At 38.1% G+C, this 23,381-nt stretch overlaps 1 protein-coding gene across 3 annotated transcripts in view; it reads left to right on the plus strand.

Annotated features, from left to right (window-relative positions):
• Positions 1 to 23,381, plus strand: part of AGBL4 (ATP/GTP binding protein like 4) — a 1,476,328-nt gene that overhangs the window by 1,095,261 nt on the left and 357,686 nt on the right. The window lies entirely within an intron of this gene.

Here is a 23,381-nt window from a genome sequence, read left to right on the forward strand (position 1 = left end):
CCATTTGTGATTTTTTCACTTTCTGATGCTGTGAAAGCAAAAGAATTCAGGAGAGACTGTATTTGAATTTTGAATTTTGATCTTTTCCTGGGTTAGTGATAAGTGGTACTATACTCTCTTGTGATGCTAGGCAGGAATAGCAAGCCATAGCTAGCAGGCAGGCACACGATCACAAGGGTAAACAACCGATTCTTGTACCCATAGGCCCATTATGTTTTTCACTTTCAGTACAGTATTCAGTAAATGAAATGAAGTATTCAGCACTTTATTATAAAATAGGCTTTGTGGTAGATGATTTTGCCCACTGTAGGCTAATGTAATTGTTCTGAGCATGTTTAATGTAGGCTAGGCTAAGCGAAGATGTTTGGTGGGTTAGGTGTATTAAATGCATTTTCAACTTACAATATTTCCAGCTTACAATGGGTTTATCCAAACCCCACTGCAAATTAGGGAAAATCTGCATTACCGCCACATGTTTTTTATTTGGTTATGTGTTCCTAATATAACTAATATCCCACTTTTCACTTTCTAACATTTTACATCTTTTTATGTTACTGCATAATTCTTAATATAATATTATATCTAAACTATAAATGTACTCATTGTAGAAGGTATATAAAAGTAGAAGAATTTAAATTAAATTGTTGCTACTTCCACAAACTGACATCATTATAAATGTGGTAATACATATCACTAGCTTTTTTCTTTGTATTTTATTCATTCTTAATAAAATGAGTTTCACACCATATTTTCCTTTTCCACTCAAAACTTATATCATGACCATTTCCCATATTATTAAATACTCATCAAAAGTATGATTTTAAGAATTACATTATATTTCTTAGTATACATGTGAATAATTTAATATTTCCTCTTACTCAACATTTTAGGAATGTTCACTAGTTTACTATTACAGTGTAATGAACACTCATAACACATGTTTGTATATCTGATTATTTTCTTGGAATAGCATTCATTCAGTCCTTATCAAAGGCATTGACAGTAATTTATTGATCACTTTTAAAGAAAATGGCCCCCTTCCAAGGGCTAGGTTTGCATGCTACTTTGTTAGAGTCTGGGATACCCCCTGGTGGAAGTTACTGAACATGGCCGAAATCTATCACACATGGCCTGAGAGAGAATCAGAGATTCTGGGCACACAACTTTCAGAATTTGGCATATGCAAAGAACTTGTCTCTAAACACACACACACACACACACACACACACACACACCCCAAAGCCACAGTAGATTCAAATGGAATAACCAAGTGAAAAAAATCAAGGAAGCTCAGACCTAAAGTTGTTTTCAATTTGAAGCCAGCCCTCCCCCTTCTTGCAGCAGAGCGATCAGAGGCTGTTTCCTTTGTGGCTAGAGAGGTCCTGGGCTAGAGATCTGCCCATTAGGACACTAGATGGAGCCAGATGGGAGAGTTTATGCTCTGACTGCAGCAGAGTCATTTTCTCTGCACATTCCTTTTCAGAAACAGCTGCATGATATGGCTGGTCTCACAGAAAACCTAGTTCTCAGATATTCTTCTGTTGAGCTGCCCTCAATCAGTCATCAAACATTCACTGAGCCCTGGCCTTGGGTCAGCTATCAGACAGACCTGAGTCAAACACAGCCGTGCTATGGAGGACCTTCTGGGCCAGTGGGAGAGGCCACAGATTAACAAACTGATGCCTCTTTACTTCCCTTCCCTCTTTCTGGTCTCCAGCAGCCAGGCCCCAAAGCATCGCTTGGCAACACACTATACTCCTCTGTCTCCTTGACTTTGTTCTCACAATTTCCTCTCTCAGGAAAGCCCTTCTCATTTATTTCTTCATGTCTGTCTCTGACCTCTATCAGGCCCAGTCCAAGTGCCTCCTACCCTGGGACACCTTTCCTGATTCTTCCTCTTTGATTCCTTTACTCCTTTAGCATAGCAGTTCTCTGACTTTTGTATGCATCAGAATCACCTGGAGGATGGATCCTACTCTCAGCATTTCCAGTTTAGTAGAGCTAGGATATAGTCTAAGAATTTGCATTTCTAACAAGTTCCCAAGTGATGCTGATTCTGCTGGCTCAGGGATCTCACTATGAGAACCACTTGCTTAGTGGTTTTGAGCGCTAAGAAATGTCAAGCAGTATGCCATATGTTAGTGATACCACAGTGACTTGAGACAGTCCCTGCCCCTGAGGTCAGCACAGGCTGGGCATGAGAGAGAATAAATAGGGCAACTGTTTGCTATGCCAGAGAAGAGTGAGGAGTGCTCCAGAAGCCAAAAAAAAAGAAAAAAAAATACAATTAACTGTCCCTGTGGAGGTGAGAGGACCAAAAACTTCCCAAAGGGAGTGGCATTTGAAAAGGCTTGGAAGGATGACTTGGACCTCACTAGGAACAGAAAAGGTCAACAGCATGTGCCAAAGCATAATGGTACAAAAAGCCGTAGCATAGGGGCACCTGGGTGGCTCAGTGGTTTGAGGCCTCTGCCTTCGGCTCAGATCATGATCCCAGGGTCCTGGGATGGAGCCCTGCATTGGGCTCTCTGCTCAGCGGGGAGCCTGCTTCCTTTCCTCTCTCTCTCTGCCTGCCTGTCTGCCTACTTGTGATCTCTGTCTGTCAAATAGATAAATAAAATCTTAAAAAAAAAAAACCATAGCATAGAGTGTGATGGATTTATAGAGTAGGGGACATGGGGAGAATGGGCAGTGTCCTCGGACATAAGGTGCCCTGTGGTTATAAAGCTGGAAGGGTCCAAATAAAGGTCTTGAATGCCAAGCTAAGGTTTATTTTTTTGTTTTGTTTTTAATTTTATCCTCCAGATAAATAAGAAATAATAAAGAAGTAAAACAGAAAAATAACATGGTAGAGCTTTCCATGGGGAAAAATCAGCCTGACTGTAGTATAGACTTTGGACCACCAGTGGCAAGACTGGGGGTCTGAGACCAGCAGGGATGCTGTAGCAGTCACCTAGGGAGGAAATGATGAGGACCGGACTGAAGCATTGAGATGGAGAGGACATGACAGGCTGAGAGATCCGGTGGGCTTGGACTCAATCCTGCACATCTGAGGGAGAAACTCAAAGGTCTTTGGAACCATAGCTCAGCTTTGCCCTTCTTCCTACTCCTTCTCTGGCCACACCGCACCACCCCCATCCTTGTTTCCTTGCCTGGTTCCTATAATGGGGTTCTGCCCTATATGAGAGTGCACACATCCTGGATTTTTCTGCCTCAAATCCCATTTCCTCCTGGTGACAGTAGACCTGCCTCTATCCTGAGCCCATGATTCTTGGTCGGATCTGTGTTCATCACTGCTTTGTCACACCAGTTTAACTGAGGGGTCTTAGGCCATTCAGTTTGACCACTTGATGTCTTTAGGTTTCTCATCTATCAAGTGGGAAAAATAGTACTTCCTGGCTGGCCCGTATCACTGTGTTCTTGTGGGGATCAAACCATTAACAGATGTGAGCAAGCTTTGATGTGTTACTATTGCCATGGAATCAGCAGCTACCTTTAGAAGCCATTTCCATTGACTAAGAATGCCCATTTTGATAAAATTTGTCTTTTAATTTGAGCAGAATACTTTTATTTAACCTAAGGGAGCTCAGATTAGACAACCAGGAAGGTATTTGCAAAAGTAATTTTAAAAAATCACTGGAAATCAAGTCATTATTTAAAGTTTAAAGATGACATGGAAATTTAATTCAGTAAATATTTATTGACACCTGCTCTATGCCAGGATTCTTAACACTTAGGATATATCAGTGAACAAAGTATATGTTCTTCTGAAGCTTATTGTTTACTGGAGGATATAGGCAATAAACCTATTAAGTAAATTAAATAGAATGTTAGAAAACAGTAAATACTGTGGAAAAACATAAAAGGGGATAGCTACCTATTTTCTATTACTACCTAGGTCATTAGTTAAAGGGATCATATAAACATTTTTGTTACACTTTGTTTAATTTTGTTTATTTTCCAGTAATACATAATAATTAATGAGTACATATTCATTGAATAAAACTTAGAAAGTTCAGGAAGAAATGATAATAATAATAATAATAATAATAATAATAAATCATCCCTAGACCCATCACCCAAAGACAGTCATCATTGTATTTTGGTGTGTATTTTCTTCCAGAAATGAATTATATTATTTGAAGCTATGATCACCATATGTTCACTTCTTCATTCTTTTAACAAAGGTTTTTTGTTTTTTGGTTTTTGGGTTTTTTTTAGTCATCTCATGTACTACAGTTTCCATAGGAGGCATATGGAACAATAGAAAGATACAGATTTTGGAGTCATTCTTTACTCTACCCTTACCAGTTGCATGGCCTTAAATAAGTTATTCAACTTCTCTTGAGTCTCCATTCCTCTCTCTCTAAACTGGAGACTGTGATACCTTATGGTGTTGTCATGAAAACTAAGCAACTTTAATGAGATAGGGCCTAGACAATTCCTGGCACATAATCAGTACTTAATAAATACTAATTTCCTTCTCTCTTTTTTTTTTTTTTCATTCGTTCCACAAATACAATACGTATACAGCATCACGCTAGGCCCAGAAGAAGACATAGCACTGCTCTCTGGGAACTTAGCATCCAGCTGGATCAATTATCTTGAAAGGATCCAAAGAAAACCTCCCAAAGAAGATGACAATTAGGCTAAGACCTGAAGGGTAAATAGGAGTTAGTCAGACAAAGATTTGGAAAATTCCAAGTCAGTCCAAGATCCCAGAAGCAGGAGAGTATTACCATACCGGATAAAGTCAAAGCAGTTCAAGATAGCCAAAGCAAAGTAGGGGAGTGACAAGAGCAGAAGCCGCAGGGACAGCAATTCAAGGCAATTCCTGAGAACAATATGTCCCTGAAGGAATTTTGGCAAGGAAATAACATGATCAGTCATTGCATCTTAGAAAGACACCCCTAACTTCAGTGTGGAGATTACTGGAGGCAGAGAGACCAGAGAGGAGTTGTTACAGTAATCAGCATGAGAAACTATATGACTTTAACTGGGGTAATAGCTGTAGGAATGGGGTGGTGGACATGTTAAGTTCTGTTCATGACCTGGAATTGATAGAATGTCAGTGAGCAAACTGAAGAGTGGGAGGAATCCAGAAAACACCCGGGTTTCTAACCTTGGTAACTGGAGGGACAACGATGCTATACACTGAGCTAGAGATGACTCACTGGGGGAAAATCAGATTTTCATGAAAAACTGACGACCCCAGCTGAATGTGGATTTTGAGGAACCTGTAGGACATCATCCTAGCTATACCAGGTCGTGTTCTCAGACCAGTTCATGCCCAGTTCTTCCTCTCAGACCATTCACCTTTCTTCCCTATTTGTTCATATGACCCAGAGAGGAATACTCTGTCAGACTGACCTAGAATGCCCTAGTAGAATTCATCTTGAGTGAAAGGGGTCCAGAATCTGCCTGGGGAAATGGGGATTTTAGGACCAATGCAGAATTTATAGAAAGAGTTCATTAAAAAGTTAGCCTCATGATCAATTAGGATACTTATTTAATGAAGATCAGAGAATACACTAGGATTTGGGCATCATATTTCTCAAACCAATAACCCTGACACATTCTAATAAGGAATTTTTGCTGATTTGGCAGTTTACATGAAAGGTTTCATAGATATTTAAAAGTTAAGCCGACAGTAGTTACACATTTAACAAATTTCCTTGAAGAAGAATAAGATTACATCCATTCATTCATTCTCCACGTATTTCCTTACTTATATTGGGGCACTGTGCCAAATTTAGGAACACTAAAATGAAAGAGTCCCTGCCTAGGAAAGCTTCAACTCTAGTGGGAAACAGTCAAGGAAATAGACAGTGGCAAGACAGTGAGAAAAATATTAGGATAGATGCCGAAAACAGGATGTAGAGGAAAGCACAGGTAAAATCCTTAAGGGTTCTTAAGGACATGGAGGCTCATGGAGGACTCCCTCACAGGGTTTCTCTTGGTTTTTAAGAAACCTTCTTACTCTATATTTAATAAGATTTTTTTCTTTTTTATCAAGAGGTTATTGTCAAATCTCTGAGTAATATTTTTGGGTTATTAAGGGATACCTGACAACTTTGGTGGTTATCAATAATGTTCTCTGATCCCTTAAAGCTGATAAACAGAGAAAATGACCCTCAGAACACTATTTATCTGGGATGCCTCGGTGGCTCAATGGGTTAAAGCCTCTGCCTTCAGCTCAGGTCATGATCCCAGGGTCCTGGGATCAAGCCCTGCATCAGGCTATCTGCTCGGCAGGGAGCCTGCTTCCTCCTCTCTCTCTGCCTGCCTCTCTGCCTACTTGTAATCTCTGTCTGTCAAATAAATAAATAAAATCTTAAAAAAAAAAAACAAAAAAAGAACACCGTTTATTTCTGGCCCTGAGAGAAATCACACATTTTCTTGATATTTGGAATACTAATGTTCTCCTTATGAAAAGGAAAATCATTTAAAACTATATAATGAAATAATTGCTGCCACCACCATATAAGCTTCTGTGTTCATGCAGAGCATGGGCTTCAAGAAGAGAAAAGAACCACATGCTTCTGTTTCATTGAGAAGAAGCAGTGTGGAGTACTGAATGGGATTTGGAGTCAGACAGACCTAGGTCTTGGGGACCTTGAGACAGTCACTTAACCTAGCTAAGACTGCATTCTTTCATTTGTAAAACATGAAATATAAAACGCATCTCAGAGAATGGTCTTGGATATTAAGTGAAATAATATTTGGAAATCTTAGTGTAATGCCCTAGATTTTTCCCCAGTTTTATTGAGGTGTGACTGACAAATAAAAATTGTATATATTTAAGTTATACAACTGGGATGTCTTGATATGTGTATACATTGTGAAATAATCACCACAATCAAACTAATTAACATAGTGATTATCTCACATAGTTGCTATTTTTTGTCTTCCTCTTTCTCTGTGATGAGAACACTTAAGAACTATCTTTTAGCAGACTTCAAGTAAATAATAGTTATTAACTATAGCCACTATGCTAAACATTAGATCCTCAGAACTTATTCATCTTATAACTGAAAGTTTGTAACCTTTGATTAATATCTTCCCATCTCCCCTTCCTCCCAGCATCTGGCAACCACCATTTTACTCTCTGCTTTTATAACTTTGATTCAGTATTTTATCCTTCTGGCTTATTTCATTTAGCATAATGTCCTCCAATTTCATCTGTGTTGTTACAAAAGGCACATTTTTATTCTTTTTCAAGGCTTAATAATACTCCATTGTAGATATACACCACATTTTCTTTACTCATTCACCTGTTGATGAACATTTAGATTGTTTCCATAGCTTAGCTGTTCTGAATTATGCTGTAGTGAACATGAGAGTACAGGTATCTTTTTGAAATACTTATTTCATTTCCTTTGGATTTTTTTAAAGCTTTTATTTAAATTCCAGTTAACATATAGTCTAATATTGGTTTCAGGTATACAATTTATTGATTCAACACTTACATACAACACCCACTGCTCATCACAGTAAGTACCCTTCTTAATCCCCATCACCTATTTAACCCACCCCCCACCTCCTCTCTGGTAACCATCAATTTGTTCTTTATAGTTAAGAGTGTTTCCTTTTTGCCTCTCTTTATTTTCTATGATCATTTTTTTTCTCAAATTCCACATATGAATGAAATCGTATGGTATTTCTCTTTCTCTGACTTAATTTTACTTGGCATAATACTCTCTGGCTCCATCCATGTTGTTGCAAATGGCAAAATTTCATTCTTTTTTATGGCCAAGTAATATTCCATTGTATATGTATATCACATCCTCTTTGTCCATTCATTAGTCAATGGACATTTGGGCTATTTCCATAATTTTTACCCAGAAATTAGACTGCTTAATCATAAGCTAGTTCTATTTTTAATTTTTTAAAAAACCTCCATAGTGACTGTGCCAATTTATATTCCAACAGTGCACAAGTGTTCCCCTTTCTCTATATCATCATAGTGCTTGTTATTTTTTGTCTTTTTAAAAATAGCCAATCTAACAAATGTGAGGTAATATCTCATTGTAGTTTTGATTTATATTTCCATGATGATGAGTGATGTTGAACACCTTTTCATATGCCTGTTAGCCGTTTGTATTTCTTCTTTTGAGAAATGTCTATTCAGGTCCTTTGCCCATCTTTAATTCAAGTTATTTGTTTCTTTGCTATTGAGTTGCATGAATTCTTTATATATTTTGGGTATTGACCCCTTATCATATATGATTTACAAGTATTTTTTTCCCATTCCATAGGTTGCCTTTTTACTCTCTTGGTTGTTTTCTTTGCTATGCAGAAGATTTTTAGTTTGATGCAATCCTAATAGTCTATTTTATGTTTTGTTGCCATGCTTTTTGTGACATATCCAAATATTCGTTTTCCAGACCAATGTCAAGAAGCATTTCCCTAATGTTTTCTTCTAGTAGCTTTACAGTTTCAGGTCCTATCTTTAATTCTCTAATCCATGATTTTTGTATATGGTATGAGATAAGAGTCCAGTTTCATTCTTCTTCCACATGTGCATATCCAGATTTCCTGAATCATTTATTGAAGAGAGTATTCTTTCCCTATTATATGTTGTTGACACCTTTGTCAAAGATCAGTTGACTCTAGATGTATGAGCTTGTTTTGGGGCTCTGTATTATGTTCCATTGGTCTATGCTGGTACCATAGTGTTTCGATTACTGTAGCTTAGTGTATATTTTGAAATCAGGAAAGGCAAGGCCTTCAGCTTTGTTCTTCTTGCTCAAAGTTACTTTGACTAATCAGGGTCATTTGTAACTCCATACAAATTCTAGGATTTTTTTTTTCTATTTCTATAAGAATGCCATTGGAATTTTCTAATAGAAGTATAATTAACATACAGTGTTTTATTAGTTTCAGGTGTACAACATAATGATTCAACAATTCTATACATTACTCAGGGCTTACCATGATAAGCATAGTCACCATCTGTCACCAAATAACATTATTACAATCTTGTTGGCTGTGTTCCCTATCCTGTACTTTTCATCTCCATGATTTACTTATTTTGTAACTTGAAGTTTGTCCCTCTTAATCCTCTTTATTGATTTCATCCATATGCCCAGCCACCTCCCCTCTGGAAACCACAAGTTTGTACTCTGTATTTAAGAGTCTATCTTTTTTGTCTCTTTGATTTGTTTTGTTTCCGAAATTCCACAGGTGAGTGAAATTTTATGGCATTTCTCTCACTCTGTCTGACTTATCTCACCTAGAATTATACCCTCTAGGTTCATCCCTGTTATTGCAAATGGCAAGCTCTCATTCTTTTTTATGGCTGAGTAATATTCCAAATGCCATGCCACATCTTCTTTATGCCACTGGAATTTGGATACAGATTGCTCTGACTCTGTAGATAACTTTTAATAGTATGGAAAATTTAATATTAATTCTTCCAGTTCACGTACACAGTGTATCTTTTCATTTATCTCTGTCTTCTTTGAGTTTCTTCATCAATGTCTTACAATTTGAGTCTATAAGCCTTTTATCTCTTTGGTTAAAATTATTCTTATGTATTTTATTCTTTTTGTTGCTATTGTGAATGGAGTTGTTTTATTAATTTTCTCTTTGGGTAATTCATAGTGTTTAGAAACACAATTGATTTTTATATGTTAATTTTGCATCCTCCAACTTTACTGAATTTGTTGACTAGTTCTAAAAGATTGGTTTGTTGAGTTTTTATGTGCCTAGTTTTTTCTAGATTTTTTAAAAGGGTACATGGCCATGAACTAATGCATAACATGCCACTTATGAACAAGTGTCTCTAACTTATACTCATCTTTTCTGACTTCAGTGTATTTTATTGTAATGCTCACTGACTTAATGCATTCACTTACTACTTATAAAACATGGAAATTTCTAGGACTTTGCTATCATAAATAAGATGATAGGCCATGTATGTTAAATTGGAAACATTCCAGAAACACAGGGATGCTTATTTGCTCTAGTCATTGATGAACTGCCATTTTTTGACACCAAATTTTTGCTGATTTGGGGATGTAAGATGCTAAACTTTCACCACTTTGATCCCTATAATTCCTAAACTGTATTTTCATAATATAATTTCTAAGGCATGGTGACTTATCTTTCTGAATGGAGAGACACAGCATTATGGACACAGATAAATATGCTGGGATGAACATTATAACAGACAGTTTGAAATCCATTCAGTTTCATTCAACAGACTCTTATAAAGCACTTGTTAGAAAAACATCCCCACCAGCATTTGAAATTTGGCCATACCACGTGGTTTATATGTGTCATTACCCTCTATGAGCCTGTTTCCTTATTCCTTGATTGGGAATAATGTTACTGACCCCAAAGACTATAAATAAGATTGCATTAAATAATAAAAAATAGTTGTTCTCCACCCTGGCTGTGCCTTAGTATCACCTGGAAAGATTTGAAAACATATGACTTCCTCTAGAGTCTAACTTAATTGGTTTGGTGTGGGATCTGAGCTCCAAAATTTTTAAAGCTCCCCAGGTGACTGTAATGTGCATCCTAGGCTGAGAAGCACAGAGATATATGAAAGTTCCTGGCTTAGTACCTGACATTTTCTGAGGAAGCCTGACCTCTTTCTCTTCCTTATGTGCCGGACTCTGTTGGGCACCAGGGATTCAAAGGTCAGACATACCCCTGTCCTCAAGTTGCTCCCAGGCTCGTGGGAAACATAGACAAGGAAAGAAATCATTACTCTGCAGTATGATAGGTGCAATAAAAGAGATTTGGATGAAGAAGAAAAGCCATGCTGGAGAAATTATTGGTTGTCTCAGAGAATCTAGGGATCTGGTATCACAAGTCACTGGTGGTCACATTTCTACCTAGACACATGACCTAGGCTCCAGGCTGGCTCCACACTAACCTACTGTGTGGCTTTTGGCAAACTTTCTCTCTTATTGCTTGACTCACCTCATTTATTGAACAATATCCATTTAAAAAGTGGTCTATTCCCCCCCACCACCTCACAAGACTGCTGAAAGAATGAACGACAGAACACTTTATAAACATATCATTAATTACATGCATGTTCTGTGAGCAAGAACTACTACTTTCACATCAGCACCTAAACATGCTGAAATCTCTTCCATGTTAAAGCAAAACAAAAATAACTTCTTCAACTCTATGTCTCTCGTAGGTTCTCTCTCTCACTCTCCCTATTTCCCTCTCCCTCTACAGTTCCCTCTCCATTCCCCCTCATAGCCAAAATTCCCTAAAAGGATTTATTACACTTGCTATTTGCACTTCCTTGTTCCCCACCCATTACTCAACCCTTCACAGTCTGGTTTCTCCACCCCTTGGCCTGAAACTGCTCAGACCAAGGTCATTAAGTGGTGATCTGGTTTTTCTTATGACACTGCTGACCATTCCCTTCTTTGGAAACACTATTTTCCATGGGTTTGTGTGGCATAGCCTTCTGATGGGTGCCCTTCTATGTCTCTGGCCATATTTTTCCAGTCTCCTTTCTAACCACTATACTGTTCAGATATTAGAATTTGTCAGGGTTCCTCCCTAGACTGCCTTTTCTTTTTGTTTTTTTATTAATTTTATTTTTTCAGTGTTCCAAGATTCATTGCTTATGCACCACACCCAGTGCTCTATGCAATACATGCCCTCCTTAATACCCACCACCAGCCTCACCCATCCCCCCACCCCCCTCTCTTCCAAAACCCTCAGTTCGTGTCTCAGAGTCCACAATCTCTTGTGGTTCATCTCCCTCTCCAATTTCCCCCATTTCACTTTTCCGTAACTTCTCCTAATGTCCTCCATGTTATTCCTTATGCTCCACAAGTGAAACCATATGATAATTGATACTCTCTGCTTGATTTATTTCACTCAGCATAATCTCCTCCAGACCCCTCCATGTTGATACAAAAGTTGGGTATTCATCCTTTCTGATGGAGACGTAATATTCCATTGTATATATGATCCATATCTTCTTTATCCATTCATCTGTTGAAGGGCATCTTGGCTCTTTCCACAGTTTGGCTATTGTGGACATTGCTGCTATGAACACTGTGGTGCATATGGCCCTTCTTTTCACTGCATCTGTATCTTTAGGGCAAAAACCCAGTAGTGCAATTGCAGGGTCATCGGGTAGCTCTATTTTTAATTTTTTAAGGAATCTCCACACTGATTTCCAAAGTGGCTGCACCAACTAGCATTCCCACCTATAGTGTAAGAGGGTTCCCCTTTCTCCACAACCTCTCCAACACTTGTTATTTCTTGCCTTGTCAGTTTTTACCATTCTAACTAGTGTAAGGTGGTCTCTCGATGTGATTTTGATTTGAATTTCCCTTGGAGAGAATTATTGTAGAGAATTTCCCTAATATGGCAAAGGGAACAAGCATCAAAATCCAGGAGGTGGGGCGCCTGGGTGGCTCAGTGGGTTAAAGCTTCGCCTTCGGCTCAGGTCATGATCTCAGGGTCCTGGGATGGAGCCCCGCATCGGGCTCTCTGCTCGGCAGGGAGCCTGCTTCCTCCTCTCTCTCCCTCTTCCTGCCTCTCTGCCTATGTGGGATCTCTGTCTGTCAAATAAATAAATAAAATCTTTTAAAAAAAAAATCCAGGAGGCACAGAGAACTCCCCTCAAAATCAATAAGAATAAGTCCACACCCTGTCACCTAATAGTAAAATTTACAAGTCTTAGAGACAAAGGGAAAATCCTGAAAGCAGCCCGGGAAAAGAAGTCTGCAACATACAATGGTAAAAATATTAAGATTGGCAGTGGATTTATCCACAGAGACCTGGCAGGCCCGAAAGAACTGGCATGATATATTCAGAGCACTAAACAAGAAAAACATGCAGCCAAGAATACTATATCCAGCTAGGATATCATTGAAAATAGAAGGAGAGATAAAAAGCTTCCAGGGAAAAGAAAAACTGAAAGAATTTGCAAACACCAAACCAGCTCTACAGGAAATATTGAAAGGGTCCTCTAAGCAAAGAGAGGCCCTAAAAGTAGTAGTAGATCAGAAAGGAACAGAGACAATATACAGTAACAGTCACCTTACAGGCAATACAATGACTCTAAATTCATATCTCTCAATAGTTACCCTGAATGTAAATGGGCTACATGGCCCAATCAAAAGACACAGGGTATCAGAATGGATTAAAAAAAAAAATCAATTTGCTGACTACAAGAAAGTCATTTTAGACCCCAAGACACCTCCAGATTTAAAGTGAGGGAGTGGAAAACAATTTACCATGCTAATGGACATCAAAAGAAAGCTGGGGTGGCAATCCTTATATCAGATCAATTAGATTTTAAGCCAAAGACTATAATAAGAGATGAGGAAGGACACTATATCATACTCAAAGGGTCTGTCCAACAAGAAGATCTAACAATTTTAAATATCTATGCCCCTAACATGGGGTGTGTGTGTGTGTGTGTGTATATATTCCAATTAATAACAAAATCAAAGAAACACATCAATAATAATACAATAATAGTAGGGGACTTTAACACTCCCCTCACTGAAATGGACAGATCATCCAAGCAAAAGATCAACAAGGAAATAAAGGCCTTAAATGACACACTGGACCAGATGGACATCACAGATATATTCAGAACATTCCATCTGAAAGCAACAGAATACACATTCTTCTCCAGTGCACATGGAACATTCTCCAGAATAGATCACATCCTGGATCATAAATAAGGTCTCAACCAGTATCAAAAGATTGGGATAATTCCCTGCATATTTTCAGACCATAATGCTCTGAAGCTAGAACTCAATCACAAGAGGAAATCTGGAAAGAACCCAAATACATGGAGACTAAACAGCATCCTTCTAAAGAATGAATGGGTCAACCAGGAAATTAAAGAAGAATTGAAAAAATTCATGGAAACAAATGATAATGAAAACATAACAGTTCAGAATCTGTAGGACACAGCAAAGGCAGTCCTGAGAGGAAAATATATAGCGATACAAGCCTTTCTGAAGAAACAAGAAAGGTCTCAAATACACAACCTAACTCTACACCTAAAGGAGCTGGAGAAAGAACACCAAAGAAAGCCTAAACCCAGCAGGAGAAGAGAAATCACAAAGATCAGAACAGAAATCAATGAACTAGAAACCAAAAAAACAATAGAACAAATCAACAAAACTAGGAGCTGGTTCTTTGAAGGAATTAATAAAATTGATTTGAATTTCCCTGATGGCTAATGATGATGAACATTTTTTCATGTGTCTATTAGCCATTTGTATGTCTTCTAGGAGAAGTGTCTGTTTATGTCTTCTGACCATTTTTTGACATGATTATCTGTTTTTTGGGCGTTGAATTTGAGGAGTTCTTTATAGATCTTGTATATCAGTGCTTTGTCTGTAGTGTCATCTGAGAATATCTTCTCCTATTCCATGGGCTGCGTCTTTGTTTTGTTGACTGTTTCCTCTGCTTTGCAGAAGCTTTTGATCTTGATGAATTCCCAAAAGTTCATTTTTGTTTTTGTATCCTTTGGAGGCATGTTTTGAAAGAAGTTGCTATGGCCTATGTCAAAGAGATTACCGTATATGTTCTCCTCTAGAATTTTGGTAGATTCCTGCCTCATTTTGAGGTCTTTTATCCATTTCAAGTTTATCTTTGTGTATGGTGTAAGAGAATGGAGAAGTTTCATTCTTCCACACACAGCCGCCCAATTTTCCCAGCACCATTTATTGAAGATACTGTCTTTTTCCCACTGGATATTTTTTCCTGCTTTGTTGAAGATTATTTGACCATAGAATTGTGGGTCCATATCTGGACTCTCTACTCTCTTTTCATTCTCTAAAGCCTTCCTACATGATCTCATCCCCCTCGTGGCTTTAATTATTATCTCTCTGTAGCAGGATCCCCAATCTGTGCTTCCTCCTTGTCTTTCTCTGGAACTCCAACCCTTCCTATCCAACTTCCCTCTTATTATTTCCACTGTGATGTCCCACAGACACATCAATTGTATTTTAAAGCATAACTCATTATCTTTCTTCAGATTCAAAACCATCTCTTCCTTTTGTTTGGGTTAGCTCAGGAAATTCCATGGTCACTTAAGTCCAGTTGCCAGAGCCAGAAACCCTTGAGTCATCTGTGACTCCTTTCACTCCTCCATTCTCAAGAGCAACAGGACTTAGTCATTGAGTCCTATTGATTTAAAAAATGTCCTCTTCCCCCTACTTCTCTGGTCTAAATGATCATGATATCATCTTCTATTTAAACCTACCTGGTAACTTCCCATATTCTTAATTTAACTTGGCATATTAAGAATTAATATTAAGAATATTCCCATATTCTTATTTTAACTTGGCCTGCAAGGTCTTGCATGATCTAGTGTTCACCTGTCTCTTTAACTCATCGTACTCCTCTCTTCTCTTTATAGTTCTTCCTGTGGTATACAAAACTTTTTAGTTCCCTGAATACACCATGCTTTTTCTCGCCTCTGAGTCTTTGATTTGTCAGGCTACTTTTCCTTGCCCCTTTCACCCTGTCCTAAAGCTAACTCCCACATGCTTTTCAGAATTAAATTGATATGTTATTTCCTCCATAGCACTTTTTCTGACTCCTATGGTCTGAGTTTTTGTCCCTCCTGTTTTTTTCTAATAAATCCCTATGTCCACTCCTTTTATAGGCTGGTCAGTGATCACCTGCCTATTTACTTATCTCTACCACCTAACTTGATAACAAGGACTAGACTATGGTTTTGTTGTCCTTTGCTCTATTTCCAGTGGCTAGCATAGTTCTTGGTATATAACAGATGGTTAATGTATGCTTGTCAAATGAATGAGTATGTGATGAATAATGAATGAGTGGAAGTAAATAAGAAAAGGCCTTTGCCCTCAAGCAGCTCACAGTTTAGTGGAAATGAAAGATATAGATGCAATTATCTTTAACAAAGATGAATGGAATAAGTAGTAATTCAGGATGCAAAGTACTAAGAAAAGGAAAAGGAGAAATTTCTTTCAACTGGCAAAATTGGTGAAGATATTTTAAAGGAGACAGTGTTGGAGTAAGCTTTTAATAAAATATTCACTATAATAATTCAAATGATAGTAGCAACTGTGAATGAATGCTTATGATGTGTGAGGCACTGTGGTAAATACCTTACATGTAATATCTTGATTATTTCTTTCATTAACCTATGAATTGGTTCTTTTTATTTCCAATTTATAGACAAGGAAACCAAGAGGTTAAACATGTTAAGCAAGTTCACCAGGCCAGCTAGTGGAGAAGGTAGAACTCTCCTAGGCAGGAACTGTGTCCCATTCCTCTTTTAGTCTCAGTGCCTAGCACTGGGCATGGCATAAAGTAGGATCTCATCAACAGTAATCAAATAAGGTTAACAAGTTTGGAGAGCTAATGTACAGCATGGTGATGATGATAGCTCATTATACTGTCATATATTTGAACTAAACTGATCTCATAACAAAAAAAAGAAAGAAAAGAAATAGTTACTATGTGACAGGATGGAGGTGGTAGCTAAGGCTATGGTGATAATCACTTTGTAATATGTAAATGTATCAAATCAACACTTGCCTGCCTTAAACTTATACAATGTTGTGTGTCCATTATATCTCAAGCTAGGGAAAAAAAAGAAACAAAACAAGAAGTTACCAAATGAAACAATGGGAGAATAGAATTTTAAGAAGTTCAAAAGAAAGATGTATGACTTTGATAGGGTCAGAAACAGGTCATGCTCTTTTTTTAAAGGGCCTCACAAAAACCAAAGCAAAAAAAATTTAAAAATAAAATAAAATAAAATAAAGACCACAGTTCTGTCCAGAAACATCCAAGAATCCTGTTTAATATTAACTAACAAAACTATAAGCATGTCTGTGCTGACTCAGCCTTCAGCTCCATTAGCAGCCCTGCCTCCTGGAAATGAATGAAAGAAACTCAAAGGCCTAGGAATGTTTTACTGATGTGGTATAGATTAGCTTTGGTAGTGAAGATTCGAAGAGATATAAATAACCCACAACAGAAAGAACTGCCATATGGACAAGTGCATACTTTAATGACATGCAGCAATTGTGACCACCTCCTCTCCTCTCCTGAATGCCAGTCCCTCAGGAGTGCCTCAACACTGAAGCCAGTGGCCAGGACACCCATGGGCAGTTTACTGATGGAAAAAAAGCCTGTCAGAACTGTCATTCTTTCTTTTGCTTCTGTCACCCCATGACTTGTTTGTGAAATTCCTAAATTTGGTTGTGAGCTGACTGTTTTGACAGTCCATCTTAATGAATGTTTTTCTTAAGTTCTTGGGGGGCTGCATATTTTTTCCGCAACTGGGCGACGTGGAAAGACTTTCTTCTTTTTTAGGAGCTTAGGGAGCCTCTGAAAATGTCTCTCAGAATCTACCATACCACAGCTCTTCAGTGAGAACTGCAGAGCCCTACTGCTGAAAAAATAACTTTCTTTCCTTTGAGGTTCAACTGAAAATGAACTTTAATTATTTTACTAAGATCATTTGAGAGAGATAAATAATAATGTTCAGCGAATCTCACTGAATTCTTGAATATTGTGGTTCCATTATATTTCACTTCAAATGAGAGCAGTCGTATTTACTGAGTACCTACCATCAGCTTTATAAAGCTAGGGTTGCCTCATCTATGAAAAATCCAGAAAACTAAAGGCTTCTTGTGAGATGTCACAGGTCCCTGTTTGATGTGTCACACATTGAGGCAAAATTAAGATTAAGGAAATCTTTCTAATTGGGTCTATTCATTTCTTTTGGCCGATTCTAGGAATTAAAATTTGATAGCAGTGGTCAAATAGGGGTGATCAAGTTCGGATCATTGTCACGACAGTGGAAGAGAGTCTCAAAATTAGGATATATGGAAAAGTTAGAGGACTTAATAATAATGAATACACCACATGTGTATTCACGTGTATACACCACATGTGTATACACCACAAGTGACCATATAGGAAGCCTCAACATAAACATCCCAAGGCATTCAGTAGAGTTCTAGTATGTTCTTTCAATTCTTTCACAATAAGAAATTTGTGAAACTTGTGGCCACATGTAGCTAAAGAATGGTATGTATTCCATATGTTCTGTATTTCTTTTATTCCTGCACTGCATATGTCTTGTCATCTCCTTCTCTTTCATGAGCTGACTGGTTTTATCCCTTGCAAGTTTGTATTTAGCTATCACTTTAATAATAGGTGTCTTAGTATTTGAGGAAAAATATTAGTCTCTGCTTAGATTCTTAATTGTAGTCTTCAACAGTGGTATTCCTGAGGAGGTTTTGCATTTCTCCAATATGCCCTGCAAAATGCCCACTGCTTATGAATAATTTCCAGGGAAGTGGTTTTTCCCTGTGTGTGTTTATGAGGCCTACTGCTGTCGATCTCTAACCCAAGCATGCTACAACCAATGGCTTTAACTGTCTGCAGTGGCTGTGGAGGTGGAAGTGGGAGCAAAGTTTGCTTTTGATTCTTTCAATAGGAAAAGTGGATTCCTTACTCAGTTCTGAGATGAAAACAGACAGAACTGTCATCACCAAGATATGTCCTATTAATTACTATATAACCACCCTCATGGGTGTATGCATTAAATTTGCCATGATCTCCAAACAGTCCAAACACTCCAATTATCATTCAGTCTTTTTACCTTGTTTCAGGCATGCTCAAGGAGGCATAGCTATTTTGTTTAGTAGTCGAAAATAGTTTAGAAGCAGCACATGTAAAGAAACTGGGAGAATTTGCAATTGACTGCATGAAAAAGCCAATGATCCTATATAAGCTAGCCAAACAAGCAAGACATAGTGATTTCAGAATAGATGCAAAAAATAGTTTTGCAAAAAATACTTACAGCAAGGTTCATTTATGTTGTGCCTTGCCTATATAAGAACATGAGAAAAGGTATGATATGATTTATGAAGATTGCATTCAAAAACTAAAATGAATAAGAAAGCTTTGGAAGTTGCTAAATTGTCTACATCTATGTAGAAAGACTAAGGCTCTGAGGGAGAGTAGGTTCTGTGGTAAGAGACAGTTTAATTCATAGCTCTTCTCTTCTCTAGCTGTGCAGTGGGAAAATTCCTAACCTCTCTATCTTCAGCTTCCTTCTGTATAATGGAAAATGTATTTTAAATGCATAGGATGGAGTGAGAAGTAAATAAGATAACATAACTATAGAGGCTTTAGCTCACTGCTTGGCACATCGCTAATGCTCAGTATACTAAAATATTCTTACTCCTGTAAACCTCTGGACAATTTGGAATACATGAGACATTTATGTACTTAAAAATTCCACTGCAGTAAAGCAGTAAGCTCCGTTATAGGGAATTTATTTTATTTTCAGGGAGATTCACCACTTGCCTATAAAATTAGAAACTTGGCATCAGAGAGCATGAAGAAGAGAAAAAGGAAACACTGTATTGGTTGACTCTCCCTCCCTCCTGTAAATGGCAACTTTGCTCACTACTTTGGATGTCTGATCTCAAAGGGTTTGCCAGCCCATGAATTGGGGTGATGCTGTGAGAGTGAGTTGAGCCACCGTGTAGGGATTGGGGTTTGGCCTGATCACAAACTGTCAGCTGTGGCCTGGAGGAGTGAATCACAATTTGGCTGAAAGCTGTTCTCTTGTAAGGTCAGGACCAAGTCAGTGTCTTCCCCAAAAGAACAGAGTCATAAGAACAGCAGCTCTGAGAAGGGCCTATAAAAAACTGGAGGGAAGTGGGGGAAGCAGTTTGGAATTTCAGAGAAAATTTTTAAAATCCAACTTTTTCTAACCTTGCCCTCTCAAGGTACAAATTACACACACACACACACACGCACATGCACATACACACGCACACATGCCCATATGCTGCTATTTTGATACTCCATACTTCTGCTTAAGCAATTCCCTCTTTTTCCTCCTTTTCTTGCTCTGTCAAACTTAAATTTCAAAGATTCAGCACTGGTTTCAACTCTTGTGAAATCTCTTCCAGGATTCCTTAGGCTGGATTATGAGGCTCTCCTCTGGGTCCCCAGAACCCTGCATTTATCCCGCTGCAACAGTATCCTGAGCTTCCCTGGATTTTAACTTTGTCTATATCTTAGCACTTATGTTGTGATTAGAACGTGAGAGATGCCCAATGAAATTTATTTGAGCTGACTCAAAGAAGGGCCAGGGACTCCAAATGGTTGTGCATGAGGGTCATTTCAGGATGAAGACCTCCAGGCTGGAGAATGAAGAATTGTGTTGACAATAGCCTCCTTCTAGCTGGTGTATATAAACCTTCAGAGTGCCTTACCAGCAGGCCATTTTTTTTTTCTCCTTTACTTGCTCCAGAATGAAACACAGTCTTATAGATTGTATCCATCTCCCTGCTTTGGGGCGAAGTACATGGTCCTTTGGAGTCTTACTTAAGACCCTCAAAAGAGTAAACAGAAATACTCATTTATTAAGCTCCATAGTATGCCAGCTGCATTATTTTATTCAAACCTTACCACATCTTAGTGTGATATTTTAGACCCCATTTTATAAATGAGAAAATAGAGATTCTAAGATTTTTCCTTAGAAAACAGCTAAATACAGGAGGTAGAGAAGTTCCCTGCAATCTCTCTCTTGTTTTGTTTGTTTTGTTGTGCTTTTTCCATCTAAATCAGATTAGGAAAAGCAAAGTTTCATGGGAATGCAGACAGTGACTACTGATGGTAAAGCAGTATTTCACAGCTTACAAGGCACTTTCCACATCCAAGTCTACACTGAATCCATATGTGGTCCTGAAAGGCGGGCACTGTACCCATCAACCACATTGTTCAGCTAGGGAAGCAAGGTGCAAGAAGGTTAAATGACCTCCCCAATGCCACACAATTCAGGTTATCTCACCTCAAGACCACGTCCCACAGCTCCAAAGACCTGAGTGACCATCACCATTGATGTAGATTCAGCTCAGATGTTCAGAGACAATGAAGCGGTTTTTGTGGTCACAGAAGGAGAGTTGTCTTCTTCAGTCATCTGGTACAGAATGTACTTATTTACTTATTTATAGCTCACATAATTCCTCTACGGATTTAAAACGGTTTTATAGTGTATTAAGCCACCTAATCACATAAACCAATTAATCCAAATCATTTGATGTCTTTGTTTTCATGACAAGAAATAACCAAATTGGATATATTTTTACCTCCCTTTACCTTCCTCACTAATCTGCTCTAGCCCACCACTGCCTCCTGGCCCCCAGCCTCCACCCCTGCCGGTCTTCCGGCAATGTCATAGCTAACCTCCCTCTGCTTCCCAATCTGTACCTCTGTATATGCTGTTTCATTTGTTTCTCCAAACTATGTATGAGCTCTTTGCAACTTGAAGGCCCACCTCCCTCACCCCAATCCCTTCCCCTTGATTTAATCATCCTTTCCATAGAACTGTTTTGTTCCTCTCTCTAAAAACGTATTGCCCCCTTTCTTATAATAAAGCCAGATTTCATATGCTTTTCTCTCTGACAACCCCAGCTTGACAAGGGCTGGGGTTCTATCTTTTATATCTGCATCCTTCACAATGCTTAGCATGATGCCTGGCACACAGTCATGATCAGTATATGATTTAGCTCTTTGTAGGCTTAAAGAGCTTGATGTTCTAAGTAAAATCATGTGTTTTATTTGGTTTTATGGGTGAGCAGGAAGGTAAACTATTACTCGATATTGATACACCTAATATTCTCATGGTCCCTCCGGTCCTTTAGGTTTTTAAATGTAATATCACCTTCTCAGTGAGACCTTCCCTAGCCTATCCAAAACTTCAAGTTCATCTCCAAATACCCATATTTGCCTCTGCTGTTTGATTTTTCTCCATGGCATTTATCACTGTTCCAATGTACTGCATATTCTACTTGTTCCACTTACCACCTGTTTTTCTCCATTGAAAGTGTGCTCCGTGAGGGCAGGAGTTTTGCCAGTTTTGTTTGCTCTTTTATCTCTGGTGCCTATTACAGTGTCGGACACATAGTAAATGGTCAAAAACTACATTTTGAATGAATGAATAAATACTACCAGTTATTGTCATAAAGTGAAAACTGAAGGGCCTTATCAGCAACCTTATCATTGCTGTTATGGTTATTGCCATGTCTGGTTTTGGGGTAGTATTTAGAATAATGGATCTCAGTATGGGTCATGTTCATCATCTAAGATAACACAGAGTGACTAGCTGGGCCTGGAATTTGCACACAGGCACTGGAGTCAGTGCTTGGGCAAATTACTTAATTACTGAGTCATTCTGTGCCTTGGTTTTCCCATCTGTAAAAAAAGAGATAATATTAATACTTACTGCAGAAGGTTACTGACAGGATAAAAATCCATGTAAAATGCTAAGAACCGGAAGTTCTCAATAAATTATAGCAGTTATTATTTCCTTAGTTCTACAAATCATCTATATGAGATACACTGATTCCATATCTCCTTAATTCTTTGTTGTGTATTATATGTGTTTTTTAGTTGCAGTCAAATTATTATTTACTCTCAATGATTTTTACATTGCTTTGGTTGGCTATGTTCTAAAGGCATTGCAGTGAATTTGTTACCAAACATTGTTGCAGTATTTACATTTCTAAATTTTTACCATAAGTGGTAAATGTAAAAATAGAAGGCCTGCAAACATAGAGATGGACTTCTTGGATACAGTGTGCTTTTTGCTTTCCACTGTTGTGAGTTTCTTTGATAAGGTAGCTGGTAGAGTGAAAGATGCTGAAGGTTGAGGACCCTTGAAAAAGACAGGGCTTTGCAGCAAATGAGTAACCCACAATTTATGATTCTACCTCATAAAGATCCCTTGTTAGTTGCCTCAGCTCATGATTGCCTATTCTCTTCTCAATCAGCCCTTTGGGTAGAATGAGGGTCTAATTCAATTAAGCCATTGGATTGTAATTATGATTTTGAAATAGAAAATCCTCCAGGGATGTGATCATATTTATTATTGGACAGATTCATACACCTCACAGCTGCAGGCTGGCTACAGTTCTCCGTCTCGTGACGCTGAGAAGCATGATACAATAGAAGGAACAAGGCAGGAATGTTAGTAATGATTCTTACACTGAAGTTTTCCTATCTTGGTAAGTATACATTTCTTCTAGGGAAAATCAGAAATGGTCCTAGATTTTTGTAGATAATAACTACTAGTGTTTATTTAGCCCTCATTTCATGCCAAGCACTATTTTAAGAGTTGTACATTTATCAGGTTGATTAAACTTCATAATTACTTTATGAGGTAGGTTTTATTATATCCCCATTTTACAGGTGAAAAAACAGAGGTGGGTGTTTAGTATATCCCCATTTTGCATATAAGCAAGAAGAGGCATAGAAAGTAATTTTCCCAAGTTTACACAAGCAGGAATTAGTTGAACAGGCAGATGGCTCCAAAACTCTATTTTCAACACTTACACTAAACTGCCTCCTGAAGA

The sequence above is a fragment of the Lontra canadensis genome, unplaced genomic scaffold (assembly GCF_010015895.1).
Source record: "Lontra canadensis isolate GAN:19392208 unplaced genomic scaffold, GSC_riverotter_1.0 scaffold179, whole genome shotgun sequence".
In the NCBI taxonomy this organism is placed as follows: Eukaryota; Metazoa; Chordata; class Mammalia; order Carnivora; family Mustelidae; genus Lontra; species Lontra canadensis.